Source organism: Dioscorea cayenensis, chromosome 1 (assembly GCF_009730915.1).
Source record: "Dioscorea cayenensis subsp. rotundata cultivar TDr96_F1 chromosome 1, TDr96_F1_v2_PseudoChromosome.rev07_lg8_w22 25.fasta, whole genome shotgun sequence".
NCBI classification, from domain to species: domain Eukaryota; kingdom Viridiplantae; phylum Streptophyta; class Magnoliopsida; order Dioscoreales; family Dioscoreaceae; genus Dioscorea; species Dioscorea cayenensis.
The window spans coordinates 27617479-27636950 of record NC_052471.1 but is presented as its reverse complement, the minus strand read 5'-3'; the positions used below and the strand labels follow the sequence as shown (position 1 = coordinate 27636950).

General features: G+C 42.9%; 1 non-coding gene across 1 annotated transcript; it reads left to right on the top strand.

Annotated features, from left to right (window-relative positions):
* The first annotated feature begins 8039 nt into the window (after positions 1 to 8039).
* On the top strand, positions 8040 to 8146 carry LOC120268625. Its single transcript, XR_005538977.1, has one exon. It is a non-coding gene; the product is annotated as a small nucleolar RNA R71 (small nucleolar RNA).
* Positions 8147 to 19472: the final 11326 nt, after the last annotated feature.

Genomic DNA, 19472 nt, shown 5'->3' with positions numbered 1-19472 from the left:
GATGAGCATTACTTTTATCGGGTTTTAACACTAATATGTGTGTATTTATGTTACTTTCATGCATATAGATTTGTGAAGCCGAATCTTAGAGAAAGAAGCCAATCTAGATCGTGAGTGCACCATTTGGAGGAAATCTTGAGAAGGTTCAAACGCGAAGACATAAGTCGGATTCCAAAAGCTAGAATGTATGCCAACCTCCTTGTATTCAAGCTAGCACAATGATTTGGAGGGGCACAAAGGCAGTCACATTCTAAGTATTCTGGCTTGTGCATGTGTAACAAGATCTCCACCAACGCGACCGTTCATTGAAGAAGCAAAGTGATCTACAACGTAAATGTGTGCCCGTTTTCGCACTGTAGAAGGACATTATATCAACACAATAGCAAAATACTGTAGCAGGTACTATTTATAGCCAGCCGAAGAAGGAGTTAGCCAGAGAAGCCACACGAGCGTGTGGAAAATCCACATGCCTGTGTGTTATTTCTGCAAGCTAGTGTCGAATATCCACAGGGGCGTGTGGATTCCAGATTCCAGACCTTTAAAAGCCGATTTCAGCATTCTTTTCTCCATCTTTTCCCCAACTTGAGATAGGGTTACGACTAGGATTTTGAGAGATATTGGCTAGGGATAGGGAGAGGTTCTACGGCTCTGACATCGCGCTCCATTTAGAAGAAGGTTAGTGGGAGAGCTTTTGTCGGCACCGATCCGGCGAGTTGTATCCTAGGCCGGATAAAGGGACCTTTGGACAAGTAGAGGACTTTCCACAAGACCATTGTCACGACTATCGAGGGGGTTTTCTATGGATTTATTGCTTTTGCATTCGATTTCATTGATTGTAATTAGCTCCATGGAGAACTAAACCCCCTAGTTGGTACTTGGATTGTGAACCCTAGGATGTATTCATTTCATTGAACCTTTTTATTATGCTTTCATTAATTGGTGTTTTTATTGATTTGCAATCTTGAATGCATTGATTGTATCAATACTCCCTTAGAATGGCACTAGGGTTGAGAGTTCTTGTTGGCAACCCTTGTGAGTGAGTGACACACCATGAGAGTTAGACAAAGCTAGATTGGAGAGGGTTGAGAGGGTGAGTTGAGAGATAGTGGGGCATCCCCTTTCCCCTCTGGTATGATTTATTCTACCTCCAATTCATCGAGTTCTTTGCGGTCATAGTAGAGTGAATGGTTTAAGGGATGAACTTCCGCTGGGGCTTAGTTGCGCGTGCAACGGAGTGAAGCGTTGAAGTAATTTTAGCATCTAGGGATTTATTGTGGCTAGGGACGTTCCACTGGGACCAAAGGGTTATGTCTACATATATGAAGAGGATTTATCACTTGGATCCCTAGAACACATTACAATTCTATACGAGTGCGAGGTTGAGAGATTGTTCAATTTCTCCTCCGGGACATGTATAAGGTTAGGCATGGTTGACCTTAGATTTTTGACTATGTATTAAAGGATCTCCACGACTCATTATTGCATTAGTTAGGAAGCATAATTGAGGGTTTTTGCACTTGAAATGATTATCCTAGGCGGATCAATATCCGAGTGCCCCATTTGTATCGATTGCCTTACCTCTCCTTTACTTGTGCTCTCTCTCTTGTCTCTTTTACTTTTGTTTGCATTACATCTTGTCACATAAATCACTATTCATATTTTGCTTAGTTAAGAAATAATTTAAGTAATTATATTCCATACTCTCTCTGGATACGATACCCACTCACTTGGGATTTTATTACTTTGACAAACCCGTGCACTTGCGGGACATACGCAAGGGGTGTTGTCATAAACTCACTTAGGGAGGTGCAACAAGCACATGACATAGCTAATGAGGTCGAGTTGCTACTATTGGTGGATAGTTGGCGCAAGCTGTTGATTATTCGTAGCCCTGCTATCCGCTTACTCACATTTGAGGTGCTCGCCTTATTCGGGTTTGACCATTATTATGCTCATTTTGATAGCGTCGGCGGCATTCAGTTCAGAGCTTTTGGGCAGCATCATAGTATGAGCGTCATGCAGTTCTCCATTAGGCTTGGTTTATATGATGAGGAGTACACTGAGATGGAGGAGTATGAGGATCTCCCAATTGACATAACGGGAGGCTTATCCCCCAGGAGGCATATAAAATATTGTGTGGTAAAGGGTAGTATGAGTCAGGAGTGTCTAAAGCATCATGCCTTTCTCGACCTAGTTACAGATATCTCCACGCCATCCTGAGTAGGTTAGTGAATGGTCGAGGCGATAGCATGGGAGTCCTAAGCAAGCAGGAACTTCTATATTTATACACCATGGTAAGGAACGAGATAGTTCATTTGGGAGACATTTTTAGCGGAGTATCTCGAAGCATCAAGGATAGTATCCCAGGTCGGGTATCATTTTTCTCGTGCCCATACATTACTAGGCTCATCTTGGGGATGGGTCTATGAGACACAATAAGAGCGGCCAAGAAGATAATAATACAAGCACCCCTCAGGTTATAGACAATGAGATTGATGGGTATAGTCTGAAAAGATCGGACGGGAGTTTATCCTTTGGTTCTACCAGCTCCAGAGATAGTTGAGGCTGAGGGTGATGATACCGAGGCTTCTTAGCCTGCTCCCGAGCCTCAGCCAGCACCGATGGAGACTAAGGCACCTCCGTTGGTAGAGGATCCACCCTCAGTACGCATAATTTCACCATTTCAAGCACATGATCACTTTGAGAGGCTTGAGAGTGCTGTGGCGATGCTACGGACAGAGGTTGTTGAGGTCCGAGTAGAGATTGCTGAGATTCACGCTGCGTAGGACGCATAGTATATAGAGTTCATGGCACGTTTTTGGTATGTTAAAGCAGATTTTAGAGCGAGACATCACCTCATCATTTGTCTTACAGTCCGAGGACTCCTCATGACCCTCCGGCATCACCATCACCACCTCCACTAGCACCTTTAGATCTAGCACCCATAGTAGTAGAGGAGCGAGACTTGATGATACCCGACACTTGATTTATTTTTGTTTATGTCATTTTTTATTACTTTTTTTGCATTTCATTTTTGGACTTGTATACTCGTAAAGGACTTTCCTTCCGAGTTTATTTTCGCTTTTGTTGTCTCGAGTTGTATTCATTGCCTTATATTTTTATATACTCGAGTTGTTGTTTTTTTGTTTTTTTGAGCTTCACTATACCCCCTCGTGTATGCAACAGATGGTCTTGTCACCATAGATATTGAGACTTTGTCATGGGCACAGCCAATGATACTTCAACACTTGGTTCTCTGTGCTTCACAACCTGTTGGAACATTACTCCTAAGGATTTAGCTCCATCAAATGCAACACTAGGAGTCAGGGGAGTATTGTTTTGATTGCTTCTCCCACATTTGTTCTTGATTAATATACATTATGAGTGAGCTTTACATACGTACATTGGGGACAATGTACAACTTAAGTGTGAGGGGAGTTTCATAGTGCATACATCTCTTTTTATATTAATTTTTGATTAATATACATGCTCACATAGGCAATGGTGGTTCACCATAGTTGCAATGATTTTATTCTTGAGTTTAGGAGATTTTTTAAACATTGAATGTTTTCATGCTCTAGTTTTTTTGCTTGAATTTCTAGGAATTTTTTTGCCCCGATGGACACTTGTTGCACTACTCACTCTTTAAACTCTTTTTGGAACTCAAGTTTGATGTTAAAGAGACTAGTTATAGTTGTTTCTTTTGTTAATTCTGAAAAAAAGAAAATGGTTCACTGAAAAGAAAGAACAAAAATAGTTTTTATTGTTTATTTGTGCTTGTTGGGTGGAAAGAGCTACAACCTATGAAGTATGAAGATACTCTCATAACTCGGATACTAGTTATGCCCTAATGAGAGAAAGAGCTATCTCATAGGATGAGTGAAAGCTACCACTTTGGTAGAAAGAGCTACCACCTCGAAAGTGTGAAAGCCACCTTAGCGGCCGCTTTGGAAAGGGCTACCTTAGAGGATGTGTGAAGCTACTACCATCTTTGAAATTTTGTTACTATTTGTAGATAAATAAGTCCCTTGTACTTAGAACTTTGAGGAGTATATCTTGGGTTGACTTGAGGTAGTTCACACACTTACACGATTTCGGGTTTGTTGCCTTTTTTTATTCAATGTTTTAGCTAGAGCATCGATTTTTTTCGTATTTAGTTTTGAAATTTCCCTTACTTGTAGAATGCTCTCTTTGTATGCTTTGGTGAACCTAAGGCCAAGCACTTCCAATATTTCCATCATCTATGCACATAATGTTTTAATTTTTGCATGAGGACAAGCAAAAGCTTAAGTGTGGGGTAGTTTGATAAGTGCTTGTGTGAGAAGAATGCGAAGTGTTCTTTTCTTACGATGAGCATTACTTTTATCGGGTTTTAACACTAATATGTGTGTATTTATGTTACTCTCATGTAGATAGGGTTGTGAGGCCGAGTATTAGATAAAGAGACAATGTGGATCATAAATGCACCATTTGGAGGAAATCTTGAGAAGGTTCAAACGAGAAGACATAAGTCGGGTTCCAAATGCGGGAATGTGTGGCAACGTCCTCGAATTCAAGTTAGCACAATGATTTGGAGGAGCACAAGGGCAGTCACATTCAAGCATTCTGGCTTGTGCATGTATAGCAAGATCTCCACCAACATGTCTGTTATTGAAGAAGAAAAGTGATCTACGACGTAAACGTATACCCGTTTACATTACCTTGATGAAAGCATGGATTCGGGAGTGTTTCGGGGCTGGTACTGTAGCAGGGCACTATAGCAAAACACTGTAGTATGTACTGTTCACAACCGTCGAAGAAGGATGAAAACAGAGAATCCACACAGGCGTGTGGAAATTACACATGCACCGTGTGAAAAATCAACAAGGGTGCTCACATGGGCGTGTGGATTCCCAATTCCAGCCCTGTTTAATGCCGATTTCTGCCCTGATTTCAGAATTTTTTCTCCATCTTTTCCCCAACTTGAGAGAGGGTGATGGCTAGGGTTTTGAGAAGTATTGGCTAGGGATTAGAAGAGGTTCTACAGCTCCGACATCGCGCTTCATTTGGAAGAAGGTTAGTGGGAGAGCTTTCGTCGGCACCGATCTGGCGAGATTTAACCTAGGCCGGACAAAGGGACCCTTGGACAAGTAGAGGACTCTCGACATGACCATCGCCATGACTTTCGAGGGGTTTTTTTAATCCACCTAGGATAATCATTTCAAATGCATACAAAAGTAAAAGAAACAAGAGAGAGCACAAGTAAAGGAGAGGTAAAGCAATCAATATAAATGGGGCACTCGGATATTAGTCCGCCTAGGATAATCATTTCAAGTGCAAAAACCCTTTATTATGCTTCCTAACTAAGCATTAATGAGTTGTGGAGATCTTTTAATACATGGTCCCAAATCTAAGGTCAACCATGCTTAACCCTATACATGTACTAGAGGAGAAATTGAATAATCTCTCAACATCGCACTCATATAGAATTGCAATGAGTTCTAGGGATTCCAAGTGATAAATCCACTTCTTATATATAGACCCTAACCATTTGGTCCAGCCGGAAGGTCCCTAGCCACAATTAAGCCCTAGATGCAAAAATCACTTCAACGTTTCACTCCATTGCACTCGCAACTAAGCCCCAGCGGAATGTCATCCCTTAGCCCATTCACTCTACTATGAACGCAAAGAACTCGAGGAATTGGAGGTAGAATAAATCACATCGGAGGAGAAAGGAGCCGCTCCGCTACCTCTCGACTCACCCTCTCAACCCTCTCTAATCTAGCTTTGTCTAACTCTCATGGTGTGTCACTCACTCACAACGGTTACCAACAAAAACTCTCAACCCTAGTGTCACTCTAAGGGAATATTCATACAATCAATGCATTCAAGATTGGAACTCAATAAACACATCAATTAATGAAAGCATAATAACAAGGTTTAATGAAATGAATACATCCTAGGGTTCACAATCCAAGTACCCAGTAGTGGTTTAGCTCTCCATAGAGCTAATTACAATCAATGAAATCGAATGTAAAAGCAATAAATCCATAGAAAACCCCCTCGATAGTCGTGACGATGGTCTTGTGGAGAGTCCTCTACTCGTCCAAAGGTCCCTTTATCCGGCCTAGGATACACCTCGCCGGATCGGTGTCGACAAAAGCTCTCCCACTAACCTTCTTCCAAATGGAGCGCAATGTCAGAGCCATAGAACCTATCCCAATCCCTAGCTAATAACTCTCAAAATCCTAGCCGTAGCCTTCTCTCTAGTTGGGTAAAAGATGGAGAAAAGAATGCTGAAATCGGCAATAAACTTCACAAAATCCTCATGAAAACACACGATGACATTAAAATCCACAATACAATACACAGCAAAAGCATCTAAAAATCAAGAAACCAACACTCAACAAGTTATTCATGCAAAAACTAAGCTAACAACTAAGAGAAAACAGTAAACCCTTTGGTTGCCTCCCAAGAAGCGCTTGTTTTACGTCACTAAGCTTGACGTACCTCATCCTTACCTCACGGTGGCTCATAGATGAATGTTGCCCTCTTACCCATGGCTTGAAAGCATGACAAGCAAAGTTTCTTGGAGGTAGAGGGAGAGTTATCCGGCTTGGGACCACATAGTAATGGTTCATCCAACTTGTTCGGTTCACGCACATCTCCAACAGTCTTGGAGCATTTCCGGTGGCGTCTCCTCGCCCTCTTCATCTTCTGAAGCACCTTCTTTAGGATCCTCGGATGTCTCACCATTCGATCCGCCAATTGCAAAGTTATCTGAGTAGGCCTTGGCTCGCCTAAGCCTAGCTTCTGAAAGAAGGTGTATGGCATAATGTTGATACTGGCCCCTCAGTCTGCCAATGTCATTTCTTCACCTAAATTGCCAATGTTGCATGGAATGATGAAGCTTCCTTGGTATTTCCTCTTGTTTGGCATGTTTCTTTGGAAAATCGTCGAGCAAGAAGCATCTAAGATCACTGAAGCACTCTCCTCTAACGTCATCTGTTAGTCAACAAATCCTTCAAGAATTTTGCATACTTAGGCATTTGAGACAATGCCTCAACAAAAAGAATGTTGATGTGGAGTTTCTTGAATAAACTCAAGAACTTCTTGTACTGTTCATCCATTTTGTCATTCTTCAACCAAGAGGGATAGGGGATTCTTGGCTTGAAAGGTGGGGGTGCCACCTCCTTCTCTTTGCTTGTTCCCTCTTCAACCTCTATGACCTCAGATGCGTGTTCATTGGGCTTCTCACTCTGAAACCTATCTTCAACCTCACAACCACTTCTCAAAGTGATCACCTTCACATGCTCTCTAGGATTGGTCTCGGTATTGCTTGGCAAACTTCCTTGTGGTCTCTCCGATAGAGACTTCATAATTTGCCCCACTTTATTCTCATGGGTGTGCAAAGAAGTAGTCTGATTGTGATGTGTAGCCTCAACTGATTGAAACCTTGTATCTAATAATTGCACAAATCTAGTCAAGGCCTTCTCCAAATCGGTCATTCGGGTCTCCAAACTGAAAACTCAGTTCTCCATATTTGGGGCTTGTTGTTGTTGGAAACCCGATGGCCTCCTGGCCTTTTGTTGAACTTGGTTACTCCACGAGAAATTTGGATGATTCTTTCAACCCGGATTGTAGGTGTTGCTATATGGATTCCCTTGATTCCTCATTGCATTACCCACAAAATCAACATTCTCAACAGAAGATGCATCAACAATGGAGATCGGGCAATCGGAGGGAGCATGTCCTCCAACAAACCCGATGTAAGTAGTCACGGACACCACTCTATTCGAAGTTAGAACATCTAACTTCTTACCCAATGATTCCACTTGAGCCGCCAATGAAGTTACTACATTTATCTCGTGAAGTCTGGCCACATTCTTCTTCTCCCTAGAATTCCATTGGTAGCATTTAACCGTATTTCTTCAATTAGTTGACGGGGCTTACTGGGTGGTCTTGCTACCTAAGGTACCTCCTCCCTGCCAGTATCCAAGAGTTGCCATGTGCTCAGATTCAACCCGTTGTAAAATGTCTGAATAATCATCCACTCTAGGAATCCGTGTTACGAGCACTTTCTCAGGAGCTCCTTAAACCTTTCCCACGTCTCAAATAGAGACTCCAATTCCAACTGCACAAAGGACAAGATCTCATTCCTAAGTTTTACAAATTTTCTGGGAGGGAAATAACGGGCAAGAAATGTTTCTACCATCTCCTCCCATGTGGTAATTGATGCTCTAGGTAATAAGTGTAGCCACTGCTTCTCTCTCCCCTTTAAGGAAATGGGAAGGCTCTCAACTTGATGGCATCATCTGTCACCCCGTTTATCTTGAGCATATCATATACCTTGAGAAAATTCTCTATATGACTGTTTAGATCCTCATCGGGCAAACCATTGAACTGTGCAGATTGCTGAAACATGTGGATGAATGCCGACTTTAGCTCAAAATTCTGAGTTGTAATTGGGGGACGCACAATACTAGATTGTGTCACCAAACTTAAGGTCTGGCATAATCGGATAATGTCCTCTGATGCTCATTTTGTTCCATCATATTATTTGACCCCTGAACCTCCAAATTAGCTAGGTTAGACTATTCTTGCACAGGTTCTTTCCCTTTTCTTCTAAGTGTACGTTTAAACTTGGGATCTCCTTCAATCAATATTGAGGGTTCCCTCGGGTTATGAATCTGGAGCTGCACAAAAAGAAAGAAAACAAATCAGAATGATGATAGAAAAGGAGATGTGAAATAGAATGAATAAATGAATGGCTAAGAAAACAAAGTGCGAAGTATCTCTAAACGCCTACTCCCTAGCAACGGCACCAAAAATGTGACAACGCCCCTTGCGTATGTCCCGCAAGTGCACGGGTTTATCGAAGTAATAAAATCCCAGGTGAGTGGTTATCATATCCACAGGGAGTAGGGAGCAAAAATATAAAAAATTGTTTCTTAACTAAGCGAAATATGAATAGTGATTTGTGTGACAAGATGTAATGCAAACAAGAGTAAAAGAGACAAGAGAGAGAGCACAAATAAAGGAGAGATAAGGCAATCGATATAAGTGGGGTACTCGGATATTGATCCCCCTAGTACAATCATTTCGAGTGCAAAAACCATCTATTATGCTTCCTAACTAATGCATTAACGAGTCGTGGAGATCCTTTAATAAATGGACCCAAATCGAAGGTCAACCATGCCTAACCCTATACATGTCCCGGAGGAGAAATTGAACTATCTCTCAAATTTGCACTCGTATAGAATTGCAATGAGTTCTAGGGATTCCAAGTGATAAATCCACTTCCTATATGTAGACCTAACCCTTTGGTCCAGGCGGAAGGTCCCTAACCACAATTAAGCCCTAGATGATAAAATCACTTCAATGCTTCACTCCATTGCAGTCGTGATAAGGTCCCCTTGCGTATATCCTGCAAGTGAACAGATTTGTCGAAGTAATAATCTAGGATGAGCGGGTATCGAATCCACAGGGAGTAGGGAATAAAAATAATTAATTCGCTTCTTAGCTATGTGAAAGATCAATAGTGATAAGTGTGACAATGATTCAATTCTCAAAGTTAAAAGAAACAAGTAAGAGAGCACGAGTAAAGGAGAAGGTAAGGTAAATGATAAAGATGGGGTACTCGGATAATGCTCCGCCTAGGACGATCGCTTCAAGTGCAAGAACCCTCTATTATGCTTCCTAATCAATGCAATAGTGAATCGTGGAAATCCTTCATTACATAGTCCCAAATCTAAGGTCAACTATGCCTAACTCCATACATGTCCCGGAGGAGAAATCGAACAATCTCAACACCTCGCACTCGTATAGAGTTGCAATGAGCTCTAGGGATTCCAAGTGATAAATCTCTTCCTAATTATAGACCTAACCCTTCGGTCAAGGTGGAAGGTCCCTAACCACGATTAAGCCCTAGATACTAAGATCACCTTAACGCTTCACTCTGTTGCACGTGCAACTAAGCCCCAGCGGAAGTTCATCCCTTAGACGATTCACTCTATTGTGGCTGCAAAGAACTCGAGGAACGGAGGTAGAATCTATCATGTCGGAGGAAAAAGGGGACGCCTCGCATCCTCTCGACTCACCCTCTTAACCCTCTCCAACCCTAGCTTTTTGTCTCAATGCTCGTGGTGTGTCACTCACTCGCAAGGTTACCGACGAGAACTCTCAACCCCTAGTGTCACTCTAGGGGAAATGTTCATACAATCAAGCATTCAAGGTTGGAACTCACAATAAATATCAATTAATTGAAAAGCATAATAAAGAGATTCAATGAAACAAATACATCCCTAGGGTTCACAAATACCCAAGTACCCACTAGGGGTTTAGCTCTCCATGGAGCTAAGTACAATCAATCGAAATAGAATGTAAAAAGCAATGAATCCATAGAAAACCCCTCGATCATCGTGTCGATAGTCTTGTGGAGAGTCCTCTACTGTCGTCCAGGATTCCCCTCGCTCGCATAGGATACGCCTCGACGGAAGCTCCCTTACCAACCTTCTTCCTAAGGAATGACGATGTCGGAGCCATAGGACCTCTCCAAAACCCTAGCTAATACACCTCAAAACCCTAGCCGAAGCCGTCTCTCAAGTTGGGGAAAAGATGGATAAAAGAATACTAAAATCAGGGCTGAATCGGCTTTAAATTTGGCTGGAATCGGGCGATTACACGGGCGTGGATACTTCACACGCCCATGCGGAATTTCCAAACGGGCGTGGATAATTTCCACATGCCCGCATGGATTCTCTGTAGCAATTACTATAGAAGCACTGTTCATAGCCGGCCGAGAAATCAGAGAACAGAGAATCCACACGGGCTGTGGAAATTATCCATGCCCGTGTGGAAATTCCGCGACGGGCGCTGTAGCGTCCCATGCCCATGGAGTTGCCCGATTCCACCCTATTTAAAGCCGATTCAGCCCCGATTTTGCTATTCTTTTTCTCCATCGCTTTCCCAACCTCGAGAGAAGGCTCGGCTAGGGTTTTGAGGGTATTGGCCAAGGTTTTGGAGAGGTTCTATGGCTCCGACATCGTCATTCCTGAAAAAGAAGGTTGGTAAGGGAGCTTCCGTCGAGCTTATCGTATACCGGACGAGGGAATCCTTGGACGACGAGTAGAGGACTCTCCGAAGACCATTGACATGACCATCGAGGGGTTTCTTTATGGATTTATTTCTTTTACATTCAATTTCTTTGATTGTACTTAGCTCCATGGAGAGCTAAACCCCTAGTGGGTACTTGGGTGATTGTGAACCCTAGGATGTATTCGTTTCTTTGAACTTCTTTATTATGATTTCAATAAATTGATGTTTATTGTGAGTTCCAACCTTGAATGCTTGATTGTATGAACATTTCCCCTAGAGTGACACTAGGGTTGAGGGTTCTTGTTGGTAACCTTGTGAGTGAGTGACACACCACGAGCGTTAGACAAAGCTAGGTTAGAGAGGGTTGAGAGGATGAGTCGAGAGGTACAGGAGCGTCCTCTTTCCCCTCTGACGTGATAGATTATACCTCCGTTCCTCGAGTTCTTTACGGTTATAATAGAGTGAATGGTCTAAGGGATGAACCTCCGCTGGGGCCTAGCTGTGCGTGCAATGGAGTGAAGCGTTGAGGGGATCTTAGTATCTAGGCTTAATTGTGGCTAGGGACCTTCCGCCTGGACCAAAGGGTTAGGTCTATAATTAGGAAGCAATTTATCACTTGGAATCCCTAGAGCTCATTGCAACTTTATTCGAGTGCGAGGTTGAGAGGTTATTTAATCTCTCCTCCGGGACATGAATAGAGTTAGGCATAGTTGACCTTAGATTTGGGACTATGTATGTAAGGATTTCCACGACTCACCATTGCATTCATTAGGAAGCATAATAGAGAGTTCTTGTACTTGAAACGATTTTCCTAGGTGAAGCATCATCCGAGTACCCTATCTTTATCGATTACCTTGCCTCCTCCTTACTTTTGCTCTCTTACTTGTTGTTTTTAATTATTGAGAATTGAATCATTATCACACATATCATTGTTGATACTCCACATAGCTAAGAATCAAATTAAGTGTCTTTACTCCCTACTCCATGTGGATTCGACCCCGCTCACCCGGGATTATTATTTCGACAAACCCGTGCACTTGCAGGATATACGCAAGGGGACCTTGTCAACCCTCTATTATGCTTCCTAATCAACACAATGGTGAGTCGTGGAAATCCTTAATTACATAGTCCTAAATCTAAGGTCAACTATGCCTAACTCTATACATGTCCCGGAGGAGAAATTGAACAATCTCAATATCTCGCACTCGCATAGAGTTGCAATGAGCTCTAGGGATTCCAAGTGATAAATCTCTTCCCTAATTATAGACCTAACACTTTGGTCCGGTGGAAGGTCCCTAACCACAATTAAGCCCTAGATACTAAGATCACCTCAATGCTTCACTCCGTTGCACACGCAACTAAGCCCCAGCGAAAGTTCAGCCCTTAGGCCATTCACTCTATTATAGCCACAAAGAACTCGAAGAACGGAGGCAGAATCTATCACGCTGGAGGGGAAAGGGGACGCTCTTGTACCTCTCGACTCACCCTCTCAACCCTCTCCAACCTAGCTTTAGTCTAACGCCTGCTGTGTGTCACTCACTCACAAGGTTACCAGAGAAGAACTCTCAACCCCTAGTGTCACTCTAGGGGAAATGTTCATAGAATCAAGCATTCAAGGTTGGAACTCACAATAAATATCAATTTATTGAAAGCATAATAAAGAGGTTCAAAGAAACAAATACATCCTAGGATTTACAATACCCGAGTACCCACTAGGGGTTTAGCTCTCGATGGAGCTAAGTACAATCAAAGAAATAGAATGTAAAAGCAATGAATCCATAAAGAAACCCCCTCGATAGTCGTGTCGATGGTCTTGTGGAAAATCCTCTACTCGTCGTCGAAGGATTCCCTCGTCCGGTATAGGATACGCCTCGACGGAAGCTCCCCTACCAACCTTCTTCCTAAAGAATGACAATGTCAGAGCCATAGAACCTCTCTAAAACCCTAGCCAATACCCCTCAAAACATTAGCGGAAGCCCTCTCTCAAGTTGGGGAAGAGATGGAGAAAACAATACTAAAATCGGGGCTTATTCGACTTTAAATAGGGCTAGAATCGGGCGACTACACTGGCGTGGATGCTTCACGTGCCCGTGCGTAATTTCCACACGGGCGTGGGTAATTTCCACACACCCGTGTGGATTCTCTGAAACTGTCATTTTCATCGAGGTAACATAAACGGGCACACGTTTATGCCGTGGATCGCTTTGCTTCTTCAATGACGGATAAGTTGATGGAGATCTTGTTCTATGTGCATAAGTCGGAATGCTTGAGTGTGGCTGCCCCTGTGCCCCTCCAAATGGTTGTACAAACTCAAATACGGGAGGTTGGCACACACTCTAGCATCTCGCACCCGACTTATATCTTCGCTTGAACCTTAGCAAGATTTCCTCCAAAATAGGTGCATTGTGATCCACATTGGCTTCTTTCCTTCATAATTGGTTTCACAACCCTACCCTGCATAAAAAGTAACATAAAAAAACACATATTAATGTAAAAACCCGAGAAAAGTAATGCTCAACATAAGGAAAGAATGCTTCACATTCATATCACACAAGCACTTATCAGAATGCTCGAGTGTGACTGCCTTTTGTGCCCCTCAAAATGGATGTGCCAACTAAAATACGAGGAGGTTGGCACACACTCTAGCATCTCACACCCGACCTATGTCTTCGCATTTGAACCTTAGAAAGATTTCTTCCAAAATCAGTGCATTGTGCTCCACATTGGCTTCTTTTCCTTCATACTCGAGCCTCACAACCCCCGCCTACACGAAAGTAACATAAAAAAACACATATTAGTGTAAAAAAACCCGAGAAAGGTTCTTGGCCTTAGGTTCACCACACTTAAGCTTTTTGCTTGTCCTCAAGCAAAAAAATTAAACATTCTATGCATTAATGAAGAAAATATTGAAAGTGCTTGGCCTTAGGTTCACCAAAGCATACAAAGAGAGCATTCTACAAGTAATGGAAATTTCAACAATCAATATGAAAGATCAAAGCTCTAGCTAAAAAAACTTGAATAAAAAAGGGCAACAAACCTGAAATCGTGTACGTGTGTGAACTTACTCAAAACAACCCAAGGTATACTCCTCAAAGTTCTAAGTACAAGGGACTTATTTATCTACAAAAGTGACAACAATTTCAAAGATGGTAGTAGCTTCACACATCCTCTAAGTAGCCCTTTCCAAAGCGGCCGCTAAGGTGGCTTTCACACTTTCGAGGTGGTAGCTCTTTCTACCGGAGTGGTAGCTTTCACTCATCCTATGAGATAGCTCTTTCTCTCATTAGGGCATAGCTAGTATCCAACTTATGAGAGTAGCTTCATACTACATAGGTGGTAGCTCTTTCCACCCAACAAGCACAAATAAACAATAAAACTATTTTTTTCAGAATTCAACACAAGAAATAACTATAACTAGTCCCTTTAACATCAAACTTGAGTTTCCAAAAGAGTCTAATAAGTGAGTAGTGTAACAAGTATAAATCGGGTAAAAATTCCTAGACATTCAACCAAAATTAGAGCATGAAAATATTCAATGTTAAAAATTCTCCTAAACTCAAGAATACAATCCTTGCAACTAAAGTGAACCGCCATTGGCTATGTGAGCATATATCAATCAAGAACAATAGAAATGATGTGTGCACTACGAAACTCCCACCAACACTTAAGATGTACATTCTCCCCAATGTACACATGCAAGCTCACTCAAAATGTATATCATTCAAAAGCAAATTTGGGAGAAGCAATCAAAACAATACTCTCCTGACTCTTAGTGTTGCGTTTGATGAAGCTAATTCCATGGGAGTAGTGTTCCGACGGGTTGTGAAGCTCACACGGCCAAGTGCCCAAGCACCTTGGTCGTGCCCATGACTAAGTCTCAATTCCCATGATGACAAGACCATCGCACACATACACGAGGAGGTTCAGTGAACCTCAATAAAAACAAAATAACTCGACTATATATAAAAGATAGACAATGAATACAACTCGAGATGCAAAATGAAAATAAACTCAGAAGGAAAAATCCTTTCTCGAATGAACAAGTCTAAAAATAAAAATGCAAAAAAAGTAAAAATGAAGTACAGGTCAAGTGTCGGTGTCGCCCTCGGACCCCAGTGTGCACTGCTGGTGAAGATGCACATGGTGGGTCCACCGGTGCCGGGTAGAAGATGGGGGTGTAGTAGATGTCGAGGATCTGGATCTCAATAGATCTCGTAGAAAGTCCAAACGGGCCATAAGATCCAGTATACTAAGTCGATCAGATAGCACGGAGCTCCGCTACCTCGGTTCGAATCTCTCTCACAATACACTCAAGCCTCTCAATACTGTCATAATCTCGAGGACCCTGTGTTGCGGGGGTTTGGGACTCTGCCAGGAATCCTCCGCAGTATCTCCTCAGCTCTTGGCGGTCTCTAGGGTAGCTGTAGTAAGAATATAGACCCCTGGCCCACATCTCCGTACCAATCCCATCATCCCGATCGCCCTCAAACGCAAGAGGGTAGGCACAACTCGTCCTCTCGAGCACCACATAAAGCATCCTCCAAAACCCATTCCCAAGATGAGTCCGGTGATGTAACGGCCACAGAAATAATAAACCCACTCTCACGGATCGACCCCGGTGTCTCGGAATATCTCGCTAATATGCACCCCAAGTGAATCGGCACATTGCGGGGCATGGAGTCTAAAAAGAACAAATCTTGCCTGGTTAGAGAAGCTATGTTATCGGCTCGACCTGACTCACACCTGCTAATAACTGCATGCAAATACCTGTAGCTCGACCAGGATAGGCTAGTGGCCTTCGACATCCCCGGTTCATACTCCCTATGTCCACACAGAATCCTATACGCATGATGTGGAGTCACTGATACCGGAAAATCCACGTGTAAACGTCCATACTCCATCGCACTGTATATGGGACATCGTGACGAGCCCATCTGAATCGAAAACTCAGTGACACTCATGGAAAATGGATGTCCGAATGCCCGAAATCTCCCATGCATCAAATGAAACTCAAACAAAGCTAAAACCTCAAGCGTCAAAGCACGGTAAGCTGGCTCACTGATCGTTAATAGCCTCCTCCAGCTTCCTATTGTTAGCATCTCATCAATCTCATTAGCTAGCTCATCACCCTGCTAAATATCTCTCAGCACTTGCAAATCCGTGAAACAAGTTTGACCAAAACCAAGTCCTGAAAGTCTCTCAAATCAAGCTTGATGCTCGGGATTTTAGAATTCTATGTGTATTGGCTCGGGTGGGGTGATTCTGAGACGCTTTACTTCGCTCTTCTTCACGCGAGGTGCCATATCTGTAGCACAAAAAGAGAAAAATGATCAAAGAAGCTCAAAAGCAGTATACTGCAGAATTCCACACAGGCTTGTGGAAATTACCCACGCCCGTGTGGATCTACAGGGCGTGAAAAACCAGCATGGGTGCACAACAATTCTCATGAATTCAACTTAAAACTGCGTCTAGACGCTTTCTAAACATCAACCAGGCATTGTAAAAATAAAACTTTGCAATTAAAGACAATTAATCTATGAAAAAAAAAACAAGAGTTGGGGAAGGAAAGAGGATAAAAAGGTTACCGAAGAAATAAATGTGAAAACTTTGACAATCGGAACGATATGTGAAACAAAATCCTCCAAAATGACGATGAGCGGTCGAGAAGATGATCAAAAGTAGTTTTCAGGCGACTGGAGATGAAGAACGAGACGGATCACAATGTTTTTAAGGAAAAAATCGCGTCCCATGGAATTCTGTGCATCCACACGGGCGTGCGGAAAATACCCACCCCCGTGCACTTCATTACAAGAGAGCCACAGGGGCGCACGAAAGCCCCTGTGCGCTCTCGAGAAAACACTCCTTCGACTCTGACTGCTCTCGCACTGGCATGTGGAAAATACCCACACCCGTGCGTCCTACCCACAGGGGCAGCCGCACAGCCCTGTGCCTTCTCTGGACATCCGAGAAAAATACCAAGTTTTATACAAGCCCGTGCAGAAATTCCGCACGGACGTGGACATTCACATGCCCAACTCACAGAGGCAGCACCACGCCACTATGTTTTCTCGAGATGGAGAGAACTCCTCTGCAGAGTTTCGCACGGGCGTGCGGAAATTACCCATGCCCGTGTGTAATTCACAAGGTCTCCCACAGGGGTGAGTCCACGCCCCAGTGTGCTCTCGGGATAATCTGCCCAATTCTGCCGGAATTCACACGGGGCTGCAGCATGTCTTTCACAGTCGGGATAACAGTCACAGTAATAAATCCCAGGTGAGTGGGGTATCGTATCCAGAGGGAAAAGGGAATAAAAATACTTAATTTGCTTCTTAACTATATGAAAGATAAATAGTGATATGTGTGACAAGATTCAATTCTCAAAAGTAAAACAACATGAAAGAGAGCAAAAGTAAAGGAGAAGATCAGGCAATCGATAAAAATGGGGTACCCGGGTATTGATCCGACTAGGAAAAATCATTTCAAGTGCAAGAACTCTTTATTATGCTTCCTAACTAATGAAATGGTGAGTCAAGGACATCCTTTAATGCATGGCCCCAAATCGATGGTTAACCAAGCTTAATCCTCTATATGTCCCGGAGGAGAGGTTGAACAACCTCTCAACCTCACACTCGTAAGAAGGATTGCATTAAGCTTTGGGGATTCCAAGTTATAAATCTCTTCCTAATTGAAGACCTAACCCTTGGTCAAGAAGAAAGGTACCTGACCGCAATTAAGCCCTAGATGCTAAAATTGCCTCAACGCCTCACTCCGTTGCACTCGCAACTAAGCCCCAGTGGAGGGTCATCCTTTAGCTCATTCGCTCTTTTATTGCCGCAAAGAACTCGAGGAATGGAGGTACTCGGGTATTGATCCGACTAGGAAAACAGCCGAGATAACGGGGCTGCAAGTGTACGGAGTTATCGAAGTAATAAATCCCAGGTGAGTGGGGTATCGTATCCAAAGGGAAAAGGGAATAAAAATACTTAATTTGCTTCTTAACTATATGAAAGATAAATAGTGATATGTGTGACAAGATTCAATTCTCAAAAGTAAAACAACATGAAAGAGAGCAAAAGTAAAGGAGAAGGTAAGGGAATCGATAAAGATGGGGTACCCGGGTATTGATCCGACTAGGAAAATCGTTTCAAGTGCAAGAACTCTCTATTATGCTTCCTAACTGATGAAATGGTGAGTCAAGGACATCCTTTAATGCATGGCCCCAAATCTAGGGTTAACCAAGCCTAATCCTCTATATGTCCCAGAGGAGAGGTTGAACAACCTCTCAACCTCACACTCGTAAGAAGGATTGCATTAAGCTTTGGGGATTCCAAGTGATAAATCTCTTCCTAATTGAAGACCTAACCCTTGTTCCACAAGAAAGGTCCCTAACCGCAATTAAGCCCTAGATTCTAAAATCGCCTCAACGCTTCACTCTATTGCACTCGCAACTAATCCCCATTGTAGGGTCATCCCTTAGCTCATTCGCTCTATTATGGCCGCAAAGAACTCGAGGAATGGAGGTAGAATCTATCACACCGGAGAGGAAAGGGGACGCTCCTGTAACTCTCAACCCATCCTCTCAACCCTAGTGTCACTCTAAGGGAGTATTCGAACAATCAAACATTCAGGATTGAAACTCACAATAATATCAATTAATTGGAAGCATAATAAAAAGATTCAATGGAACTAATACATCCTAGGGTTCATAAATACCCAAGTACCCACTAGGGGTTTAGCTCTCCATGGAGCACAATACAAATGATAATGAAATCAAATGAACAAAAAAATAATTCATAGGAAAACCCCATCGATAGTTGTGGCGATGGTCTTGTGGAGAGTCCTCTACTCATCGCAAGATCCCCTTGTCCGGTATAAGATACGCCTCGCCGAATCAATCGTACGGAGGCTTCCTTACCAACCTTCTTCCAAAGAGAGGACGATGTCAGAGACGTAGAACCTCTCCAAATCCCTAGCCAATACCTCTCAAAACCCTAGCCGCAGCCTTCTCTCAAGTTGGGGAAAAGATGGAGAAAAGAATGTTGAAATTGGGGCTGAAATCGGCCTTAAATAGGGTTGGAATCGGGATTCCACATGCCCCTGTGGATATTCCACACGGGCCTGTGGCATTAATGCACGGCCGTGTGGAATTTCCACACCCCCGTGTGGCTCCTCTGTTTTGCTACTTCTTCGGCCGGCTGTGAACAGTACCTGCTATAGTGATTGCTGCAGTGTTCTGCTATAGTAACGGCCCAAAATACTCCTGAATCCATGCTTTCATCGAGGTAACATAAACGGGCACACGTTCACGTCGTAGATTGTCTTAGTTCTTCAATAAACGGTCACGTTGGTGGAGATCTTGCTAAATATGCACAAGCCGGAATACTAGGATGTAACTG